The sequence below is a fragment of the Falco cherrug genome, chromosome 3 (assembly GCF_023634085.1).
Source record: "Falco cherrug isolate bFalChe1 chromosome 3, bFalChe1.pri, whole genome shotgun sequence".
Lineage (NCBI taxonomy): Eukaryota > Metazoa > Chordata > Aves > Falconiformes > Falconidae > Falco > Falco cherrug.
In genome coordinates, this window is record NC_073699.1 from 100,276,769 (window position 1) to 100,288,361 (window position 11,593).

An 11,593-nucleotide genomic window follows, 5' to 3' on the forward strand; every position below is an offset into this window, starting at 1 on the left:
TCATTTTTACAAAATTAGCACGAAAGTTGTTACTGAGTGGGTTTGGTCTCTGAAAAAAATATTTACTTTTAGTAAATTAAATATCTCAGGAGCTTTTCTGCTAACAAATTTCATTAAAGGATGCTGTGGCCTGTTTCACAAGAAATAAAAAAGACTATTCTGATCCCTGCACAATGAAAATAACTTTGAAAGTTCAAAATTTGATGAAGCTATTTTCCCGACTCGAGGCCTGCTGTATTTTTCACGCGGTGTTGACAAGAGCTAAATGAGAAAGAAATTCTTTTTCCATCATCTATTCAATCTCTGCCCTCTCTAATGATTAGCAAGATCACCTGTGTCACTGGTGTTTTCTTGTTAAATAGAAACTCATCCCTTAGAAACACAACTTGAAACTATCAAATCACTCCTCAGCCGATGGTAACAGCTATCTATCTACGCAGCCCTCAGCTGGTTTTAGCCAGCGACGTGGAGGTAAGAAATGCTGTGTGACCATCCAACTCCAGATGTCTCATCCATCCTTTAAGATCTCCTCTCCGAGATAAAGGCACAAAACAGCTGTGATCACACAAACCCACCGGTAAAGCCAGCTTACACCTGATGCTTTGCTCTGCCTTGCAATTAACTTTTAAATTAGGAAATATATTTTTTAAAAAATGTTTTCAAGGGAAACGGAATTCTCTGTTTATGGCTCCCCCTAACTGAATTACCCAGCACTCAGAAAAAGCTGAAAAGCAATAGGAGAAAGTTCAAAGGCTCGATATAATTTTTGAAACTCAGATGAAGCTGTTCCCCGCCACAGGGAAAATTTCTCAGCATTACCTTGTTGGTTTATAAAATAATTTCTTTCAAAGCCAACAAGCCAGGAAGGCTGAGGGGCACGGTAATGAGCAAGACTAGGTGGGAAGTCATCACCTCTGCTAGCACCACGTTACGGTCTCAGCCTGGCCAGCTGCTGACCAACACCGCTGCTCTAATTGCCACTCAAGAGCCTCTTTGGAAGCAGTTCATGGCCTTGGTCTAATGCCTGGGATGGGTAACGTTAGCTAACGCCCACACTGGCAGCCTCAAAATAGCAATCCCAGCTTATCCCAAGGGATGGACCATATGAAAATCTTGCATGCTGGTCTGGGGTGCCTCTGAATGCAAGCGGTGCATGCGCTGCCCCAGCTGCTGCGCTGGCTGTGGGCACCAAGGGCTCCCCCCTGCCAGGCGCCCCGTCCCACCGCTGCGGGCACCCCCAGGCCACAGGGCAAGGAAAATACTCAGTGCAAGCTGGAGGCTAGCTGGCCATGGACCTTCTCCCTCATGGATGTTTGGCCTCTTCAGGAAAATCTCCAGCGGACTTTGGGTGCCGCTTTCAAACGGCTTGAGAGAAAAGGCAATGCTTGCAAACGCTCCTCACTAGCATTTTGGGGTCAGAAATACAACCAGCTACAAAACCCAGGGAACATTAACAAGCACCCTGCCAGCACCCAACCCCTTCAGCACCTCACCCGTACTTGCAGAACAGCACCCAAAAAGTTTGAATTCAGGAAACTTCCATATCAACTCCTCTAAAAATGCCCTTTCGAGACACTAAGATGTTGGAGTTCCTGCTGGGAAGCTGTGGCCTGCAGGGAGGGGTTGTGTGCAGCACTCCTATGTGTCTTTATCCAGATAATTTTTCTTGTGAGGGGTTTTTTCTGCCTCATTGAAATGCCTGCACCATACCCCTGCCCTTAGCGTAACCCTTGGGGCACTAACAAAGAGCGAACACTGAAGAGCCCATAATGTCGTGGAAATAAAAGATGAAAACACCACTTACGAGAAAGGGAGAAAACAAACAAACAAACAAAAAAACCCAAACCCCCAGAACCTGAGGTTTTACAAAAAGCTGCATAACTTGTGTTTGGGGCTGGAGGAGAAGCAAATGCATTTGACTCATTAAGGAGAACTAAATCCATCTACATGGAAGCTGCAGTATTTTTGCCATCAGTACCTTTTCACTCATACAAATTATAATTTAGCGATTGTATATCATTGACAGCTGGTGATGCTGAAAATACATATGTGCCTTCTTATATTGAAGCTGCTGGTCTGCTCATGTTTGCTTTGAGGTACAGAAAGGAAATCTTCCGGGTTTATTTCACACACGCTGGAAAGATTAATTCTTCTACGTTTACCTGTGAAAAAGCAGGGGAAATGGGGGGAAGGGTCCCGGCGCTCTGCCCTCATTTTCATTTGGTTTTGCAACTGCAGCTGCCAGGTGGCTGGTGCTGGGTCCGGGCTTTGTAACGCCGGTTCCCAAATCCTTGGGGGAGCACTGCCACCTGCCGGCCCCGCCGCCCGCGCACCGCACTGCCCGGCCGCGCAGCGCCCGCGCACCCCACCGCACCGCACTGCCCGGCCGCGCAGAGCCCGCGCATCCCACCGCACCGCCCTGCCGCGCAGCGCCCGCGCATCCCACCGCACCGCACAGAACGGCACCGCACCGCACCGCCGCGCACTGCTCGCGCATCCCGCCACACGGAATAGAACCGCACCGCCCTGCCGCGCAGCGCCCGCGCATCCCACCGCAACACACAGAACCGCACCACATCGCCGCGCACTGCCCGCGCATCCCACTGCACGGAACAGAACGGCACCGCACCGCAGTGCCTGCGCATCCCACCGCACTGAACAGAACCACACCGCCACGCACCACCTGCACATCCCCCGCGCATCCAGCCGCATCCCACCGCACAGAACCACACCGCACTGCCCGCGCATCACACCGCACCACTCCGCAGGCCAGTGTGGAGGCAGCCGGACCACCTGTCCCCCCGGCCCTGCGCCACTCCAGCCCTCCCACTGCATCCCTGCATTAAGCTGGGGCGGTCCGGCACGGGGGTCTGCACGGCAGCTGGGGACTCCCCTTTGGGCCAGGTGAAGGAGCAGGGCTTGCAGAAGGGTTCGCAGCCCCGGAGCAAATGCAGTGGAGGGGGTCAGGGAAGGGGCTGCTCAGCTTTTCGGCACATCAGCCCTGTTCGCTCACCGTTTGCTTCCCTTCACCACAATATCACACTTGGCGCTTGAACACTTAGTGGGACTTGGATTTATTAATTTATTTTAATTACAGCAACCCACGGGTGCCTGGCTAGTTCCCACACCACTGGGTTGATGCTCCCCTCTTCAGCCCCGAGCTGGGCACCCAGCTTTCCTGCTGGTGAGTGAAATCCTTAGGGCAGCGGGGTGGGAGGCGGTGGTACTCCTGGCTGTACACCCATGGGTGATGTCCTCCAGTGGCTGCCCGAGGAGGTGGCCAAAATCCTGTCACCAGCCATGACAGCCTGGTCAGGTACTGGAGGCCTGGACCAGGAGCTGTAAAGAACAAGCTCTGGGAAAAAAAAAAAAAACAAACCAAAACCCACAAACTGTTTTCCTCTGAGTGTTTGTGTGTAATTTCCATAATAATTGTGTCTGTTGTCTGCAGACATGAATTCATTACAGCGGGAGGTAAGAGAACAGCCAGCATCAATATATGTTTCAAATTCCTTGCTACAGCCTTGATTTATAAGGCACAACCTGCAACACTGACTAGCTGGTTGCCTTTCAGTGAACTGAATTTAGCATGATAGCTGAGAGGACTGAAAAACAAATGGACAAATTTTGGTTTTGAAGCACACTCTCCCTCCGTATTTTTCATTTTTAAGAGTTACTAGCTGTGTTCTGGCTATCCCCCTGCTCCCCCCACTCCATCCCCCTCCTTCCTCCTGTGCATGCTCCATTGGCACTTGCATTAATCCAGGCCCGAAAGTACTAAATTGTTTCCCAGTAATGTGGGTACCCAGGGGCAGAATATTCAAGGAACAACTGAATTAACCATCTGCGAGCCTCCACGCCAACCCATATAAAAGCCCCCTGCCCAGAGCAGTGGCGGTGATGGGCACAGCCCGGTCCCTCAGCAGACCATGCAGCACCAGGTCCCGTGGGAAGCATCCGTCCTCCGCAGGCACCGAGGGCCACGTGCGGGGAGGCTGCCGGGCACACACCCACGGGAGGTGGGCTGTGGGCTCCCACGAGCGGTCTCTGAAGAACACCAGTATATAGACAGAGGTGTAATAAGAAGAAGGAGGTCTGCACAAAGGAGGAGGTCTGCAGTCATTATAAATGGACCTTCACAGCAACAACAACAAGGAAAAGAAAGAAAAAAAAAAGCTTTCAGGGAGAAACAGAAAATAATGTTTTGCAATTACAGTCCACAGCTGCCGCAGCTCCAGCACGCATGCTATACACAGGTGCAGCTATTATAGCAATGAATAGCACACACTAAAGGTGCCATCCATATGGGTAATAATATGAGGGCTGAAAAGGTATTATCATTTGCAGCCTGATGCTAGAGAAAAAAAAAAAAAAAAGTAGGTTGTCTCAGTCATCCAGGTCTCAGCTTTAGCTGAGGCTGTGGAGTACTGGGTGAGCAAGTGGGTGCTGGCAGGGAAGCTCCTTTCACCAGCGGGCTGGGGAAAGCCTCCTGAGACACCAGGTAATGTCTGAGACAAGACCACGGTAGGAAAACTGGCAGCTTTTTCCCTGTCTTTGTTGTAAATAGCAAGTTTTTAGAAGTTTCTTCCCTTCCTGTTGTTTAAAACAGCTGAACTGTGAAAAGTACTTGGGAGCAGAGGAAAGGCAGGATCTCTCCTCCAGCCTCTTCCACCCAACATCCATGCTCGGGAAGTGCCACTTTGCCCACTCAGCAGCAGGGCCCCTTACTGGTGTGAACAAGGGAGACCTAGACACAGAACGACAGCTGTGGGACCCATTCATCAATATTTTGCCCTTCCCCACCCCCATCCCTACATCAGCCCCACGCAACACCAAGGGGGTCTGGACCATCCAGAGGTTCCCCCCAGCCCCAGTTACACCGCTTCTGTCACCTGTCCCCAGCCCAAAGCGGCTGTGTGCTGTTTGGCTCCATGGTGACTTACTGCAGCTTGCGGCCCCCCTCCCCTGGCATAGACCTGTGACTCCAGAGGCACAGGACGGTCGTTTCTCTGCAGCCAGGTTGCCCCCCCCCCCCCAAGTCCTGTCACCATGAGATAGCTTTTAGGAAGGCAGAGGGTGCAACTCTCATTTGCAGAGTTAGCAACCCACTGCAAGCAAGGCAAGACGCCTTCCAGACTGTTCTACCACACACATCCTTTCTTTCATTGGGAAGGGGAGCTGTTACAGACAGTTAGAAGAGAGCTAAGCAAAAAGCAGAAAAGGGGTTACCCAGTGCAATCTGGCATCCTGGCCCATGGTGAGTGGGTTTTTTTATTTCTCCTATCTGTAAAACACTAAACATTTTTCCACTGGCAGTGAAGATGCCTCAGTTGCAAATGTAAGGCTAACAGCAGGTTTGCCTTTTCCTCACAGAGTTCTGGGCAGTTGCCCACAGACCCACAAGCATTCACAAATCATAGACCCCTGACTTAGCATGCAACACGGACAGCTTCCACGGGTACAAAGATGTCCTCATCCCCCCTCGCCTCTGCCAGCTCTGAGCCCATGCCAAGGTCCCTGTTGCCACCGAGCCAGCTGATTTAAAGCTAACGTAAATAAATCCACACAAGCGGCATCCTTTTGACTTGCAGTCCAAACACAGACCAAACCCTTTATTAATTATTTTTTTTTGACCTTGCATAGGAAAACTACATTGCTTGTCACTTCAGCCTCAGTGCTCCCCCCCCGCCCCCTCAGCTTCAACTGAGCTTTTGCAGAACGACCCCTGCTCCAACAAGCCAGGCGGTGGGCACAGGGCACTGGGGACTGCCCGACCTAGCAGCATGGGGCAGAGGTGTGATATGCCCAGCGCAGCTCCATCCTCTGACCCAGAGGGATGCCAGGGAAGAGTCCAGGTGTTTCTAGACTGGTAGTGCCAGGAACCCGCTGAACGCAGGTGGGGGAAGTGGTTGTCCCCAGCACCAAGGCAAAAGCATCCTCCGGATTCCTGAACAGGCCCCAGTTCACCAAGGTAGGCAGAACCAAGGCCTTTTTATAGGCCTTTAAATTGGAGGGAGGCGTTAAAATTAATTTGAAAACTTTGCAGGAAGCTGGCATAATGAAAACAAAAGTGGATTGATGCACTGGCTGGCATACCCTCGTCCTGGGAAAGAGCTCAGGCAGCCGCTTCCAGAAAAGCTGGAGCCTGCTGGAAGGGAGCACAAAATAGAAAACATTGCTCAAAGGAAGCTTGCAGACAAAGTGGCCATGTGGAAGAAATTATAATGATTAGTACAGTACCTGAAGTGTGCAGGGGACTACAGAAGACTGAAAAAAAGACCCAGAGATTTGATTTTCCACTGCCTTTCATCATCAGCGGTCACTTCATACTGGTGCAAAGCAGGAGCGCAATCTTCACGGCAGAGAACAAGTGCACTTTACGTTGTCTTTCTCTCTGTTTTCCTGCTGCAAAGATCTCACAGAAAGTGGCAATCAAGACTATTTGTTCCTGAGCACTGGGTCTTGGAGCCTAAGCTACGACATAGTCCATAAACAAGAGATAGAGGGAGAGGGAAGCCACTGAGAAGGGCTGCCACATTTATCTCTGGCAAGGCCGGAAGAGGGAATAGGAATAAATGGGACAACATCCAGTGACCGGCTGCAGAAAAAGCACAGAGTTACAGAAAAGAAAAACCTGTTTCTTCTCTTAATTTGACTAGACTCAACAATTTTCCACAATCAATCTCTTCTAATATCAAACTCAATTACAGCCTTAGATAATAAAATTTTAAGGCTGTAATTCAGACTCAGCCAACTCCCTATATTCACCATAACAGGTCAGCAGCAATAAATAATAAATATAGATTGCTAGACAGACAGGCAAAACAGATATGAAATGCTACCAAGCCCAACCAGCAGCTTCTGGTGGTATCAGCAGCTTCTGGTGGTGGCACCAGCTCTCAGCAGCCGGCAACACCTATGGGTGTGCTGGGGCTGCCCTGTGACAGTGCCACCGCGTTTCAGGCACTGCGGTTTCTCTGGAGTGAGGAGGGTTAAGATTTCACTTCTCGTTTTCTGCTCCCTGAAAAGCTGTGGTTTGAATTAAAAGGCTTCTCACTCGGATTTGCCATGGAGGGGAAGGTGTTTCTGCCAGGTCTCACTGCAGGTCCTCGGTGCAGGCGAGCACCAAACTCCTGATGAGATTTTCCTTACTAATAAACTAAGCAACTTTAAAAAGATCTAGATGACCTTTAGGGTTACAATAATGGCAGAAGGGGCATGTCAGGCATAGGTTTCCCTCAGTAAATTAAAAATACATACCTTCATCTGCAATTTATTTGCTGCATCAAATGCAGAGCGGCTCAGATTTGCATGGTGTGCTTCACTGCTCCACGCAGCCACAGCCAGCGGTTTGAACAGATACAATAAATCGGAACTGGTGGATACAGGGATGACAAAAACTCCAGATGTGCTGAAGAAAAGCAGTGACTGAGCCTGACCCCTGCCCAACGCACACAGGTATTCCTTGCTTCTGCTTTGCAGCTCATACAGCGGCGTTACGATACAGCTAAGTGTCTCCCATGGGCTGTACCTCTGTGACAAAGGAAGTATGTTCAGTCTCTCTAAAGTCTGGCTTTATAAGGCTTCATAAAGACATCGGGATGTAAAGTAGTTCTATCTGAATGTGTATTTATGTTCTGTGATAATGTTTGAACCAAGCTTCTAACAGAGGGGAAAAAAGACAGAAAGGGGCAATGTTCAAAGGAATCGGCTACTTCCACCTAAAACAAAAAGCAAGCAAACAAAACCAGAATAAACCAGAATAGATCTTTTAATTTGTTGTTTTTAAAACAGAAGAGGAACATTTTGTATCTGGATATCCAGAATATTCTTCAAGCTCAGAAATATTTATCATCTGACTTACGTGCTCTTGCAGGAGTCTCTGAATTCCTTTGAGTCATTAAAAGGATTTTGTCCTCAAGTCATTCCTGTTAGGGGAATATTCCGTTTAGAAACTTGCCTCCTGCTCAAAGGTCACATGTGGAGTTCACAGTTAAGGTCCCTTCTCACGGAGTTTCAGGTCACTGCCCTACCCACTGAAGAAACAGAGATCTTTAACAATTAAATAGTTCCCTAGGCTATGTCCATACCAGGCAGTCCAGGAGTGCTCCCAGCCTGGGATGTACGTGCCATGACTGGTTTTGCTCCGGGAAGGTCTCACCCCACCTCTCCCTTTCCCATGGGAAGGGAAATTCCCTGCAAGGGTCAGGAGGGACACACCGTGCCCTCCCAGTCCCCAGGACAGCAGCTGGGGTCTCTGGCCACAGAGCCAGCCCTGCAGCCTGGGGCGGCTGGATGCTGCCGAAGGGCTGGGAATGAGCCCCCGAATGATCTCGTGTGTATGTACCCGGTGTAAATCTGTCCACCGCTTCAGGCTTTAGCACCCAAGAATCAGGAGCGACCTGAACGATGGGAGGAGTAAGGGCATTTCTTTGCCTGTTCAAAGATGACACAGTTCTGCTTGTAGAAAGCAGGTTATTTTTCCATTCTCAGGCTTTTGATATTAAGAATTAGCTATCCACTTTCTAGAAAACAGGGAATTAGTCTTTCCAGACGATGTGTTTAACAGAGAAGAAATGAATCTTCATGAGCTCAAGACATATTCCCTCTTCTTCTCTTAGCCCCTCACCCCCTGCCTCATATCTCTTCTATGCAGTTTTTCAAATAGTTTAATAATATTCACAGGGACATTAGATTAATTGGATTTTAATTCCAAATGACTGTGAAAGCAGAGAAGTGAGTCACCAGTCCATGCTAATGAGAAGATCTATTAAGGACCCTTCTCTGATAGACACATAGAGTAGGGTTATAAATATTTCATATTCAATTAATTGAATTTTGCCCCCTGTTATATGATGCTGCCCTGGAATGTTAATCAACTGGGACCAGAGAGAGAGAGAGAGGAAGAAAGAGGGAAGGAAAAAAATGTTAAAGAGAGGCTTTAAACAACATCAGAGCCATTCCCATCCCCAAATCCTCCCAGTTCACACAGCACCCGCACATCAGAGCTGAGGCTTTCGTACCAACTGCATCTGGTTCCACACACTGGATAAATTAATGTTAATTAATCAGACAGTCACTTTATGAAGAACTGTGCGCAAAAGGTTATTCGAGCCCTGCTGCAAATAGATTTATAGGTATAATTGCCATGTTGAATGACCCTCTGAACATAGGCTCATTAAACTGGCCATTAGTCAAGAAGTCTAATTGAGGCAGGCCAATAGCACGCTGCTGGGACCGTGTGGCTGGCTGCAAACACCGCTGCCAGCTCTCTGAGTGCCACCGATAATGCCGCTCCCCGTCCTTCGTCCTTCGGGCAGGCTCTGCCGCTGCGGCTGCTGCCAGCTGAAACCCTGGGCGGGAAGGAGCGGGCAGAGAGGGGAGCTGCCATGCCCGGCATGGCTCCCGGCCTCGGTGCAGCTTTGCATCATTCGCAAAACGCATCAGGGGACGGGGCGCAGCGTGGCAGCAGTGTTACAGACAGGTGCCGTTCCCAAAAGCCTTCCTGGCCTTCGCAGCTGGGAACAGCTTGAACATGCAGGCTTCAAAGGCGCCGAGATCAGAAGGTGAATGCAAAGACACTAAAGATTCTTGATGACGTTGCATATTTTAAGAGCATCTCTCGATTTCATTGGGGTGGGGGGAAGCACGGGAGGCTCCAGCCCAGGACTCGGAACACCCCGGACCAGCACTCAGGCAGGCACGTACACCCGGAGAGCCAGGCAGCCGTGGAGGCTGCAGTCCCCTCCGGTCCTGCGGTGACAGTGGGGGGGCTGCGGCCAGCCCCACGGTGCTGGCTCCAGCAGACTCCCCCAAAAGCAGCAGGCAAACCTCACCACCATCTTGGGCAGCAGAGACTTGAAGCCAGAGGCTGGCACTTCAGAAACCCGCCTCGTGCTCCTTGTGGCACAAGCTGCCTGCTCAAGGTCCCTTGCCACAATCTCTCTGTCCCTCCAGCCCCACCTACGCAATTATCCCTGCCCTCTGCTGCCTAAAGCGATCCGTCTTTCTGCTCACGATTTGTGTGAGGATCATCTCTTGTTTCATGCACCTGAGGGGCCCTGCCTCCCAGTTTGCACATCAAGGGCTGAAGTTGCAAGCAGCCCCTCTGACAGACACATGCATGCCATGGATCACACGCGTGTGCACAGTGTGGGAGAGGGAAGCAGCATCCCAAGCAACCCTGAAGCATCCCGGGCATCCCCTCACCTGGCTGCCCTGGAGGAGGTGTGGACCAGGCCAGCTAGGGGGGGGGTCTGTGGATGTCAGAAAATGGCTTTTTTGTCCAAGCTGCTTCCTGAGACACCTCCATGGGAAACCTGCACCATCAAGATGTCATTTAATAAGATTTGGGCAAAAAAGTCCACATCACCCACAGACAGGTAAATCAATGAACAGACTTAGAACGTGTTCACATTATCTGTTCCTATACCCACATTATTCACCACACCCTTTGAGGCTGCCTTTGGTTGTGTATCTCCCTGATCAGATATAAAACAGCCACGTAACATGATCTTTCTCAAACACAAATAAAACATTTAAAGCAGAAAAACTAAGGTGCACTCATACAGAAGCCATCAAGGCAAGAATAAATAGGAACAAAGAGAAATCCATGTGACAATGTCACCATCTGAAGATGTTTCTGATACAGAGAGTTACCAGGTTCCATCCCTGGACAAGGCAAGGGCTGCTTAGCTCGTCTGGGTCCTGGCAGTGTTTCCCTTCACCCTGTCCCACCATGACTGGTTTGGTCTCGGCAGGCTCCAAACTCTTTTCCTCGCATTGATGGGCACGGTATGTACCTGTACAGCACCTGATGGAGGGATGGGGAAAACCAGCTGTGTGCATGGCACGCTCCTGGACCTGCTGCCCACTAGCCCAGCCGGGACATCACAGGCAAGCTGCACAGCCCCCCCGCAGGGAGCAGGGACCCACACTGCGTGGGAAAGCCTCCAGGCAAACCCAGGGTCTCACTTTCAGAGCTGCTCCATGGAGGGACAATAAATCAGGCCTGAGGGCAGTCTCTGGGCACTTGTCAGCACTCATTTTCCCCCATCCTGTGGTTCCCTTCCACAGACCATATTTGAGTCACTTAAGCAGCAGTGTACCCCAAGTTGTCAGGGCAATTAAGCACCATCTTTCCAACCAACAAAGCAGCATTTCCTCCCGTAATATTTTTTTCTAATCCACCTAGCTCCGCAGTTTCTCCTGCTCTCCTGCCCCAAAGCAAACCCCATTTGTTACCACACAGGTGAAAAGCACCAGCCGTCCTGCCGGCTGCCCTGCTGCAGAACCCTCTGCCCCTGCAGCATCCCCCACTCAGCACACCGGAGAAGCTTCACCGAGCATTGGCTGCAGAGCCCAGCGAGCCACAGAGGGCACGGCTCAGAAACATCACCCAGCCAGCACGCGGCCCCGCATGTCACACCAGCAGCCGGGAGCCCGCAGCTTCCACCCTTCACGCATGTTATTACTGTCATCTCTAAGAACAGGAGCAGCAGGCTGATGCTGCACAAAAGAATCTGCTTTTAAAGCGCAGACTGTGTATTTGTACTCCCACCGAGATGCCAGGCACGGCTTCCCGCTTTGTGTC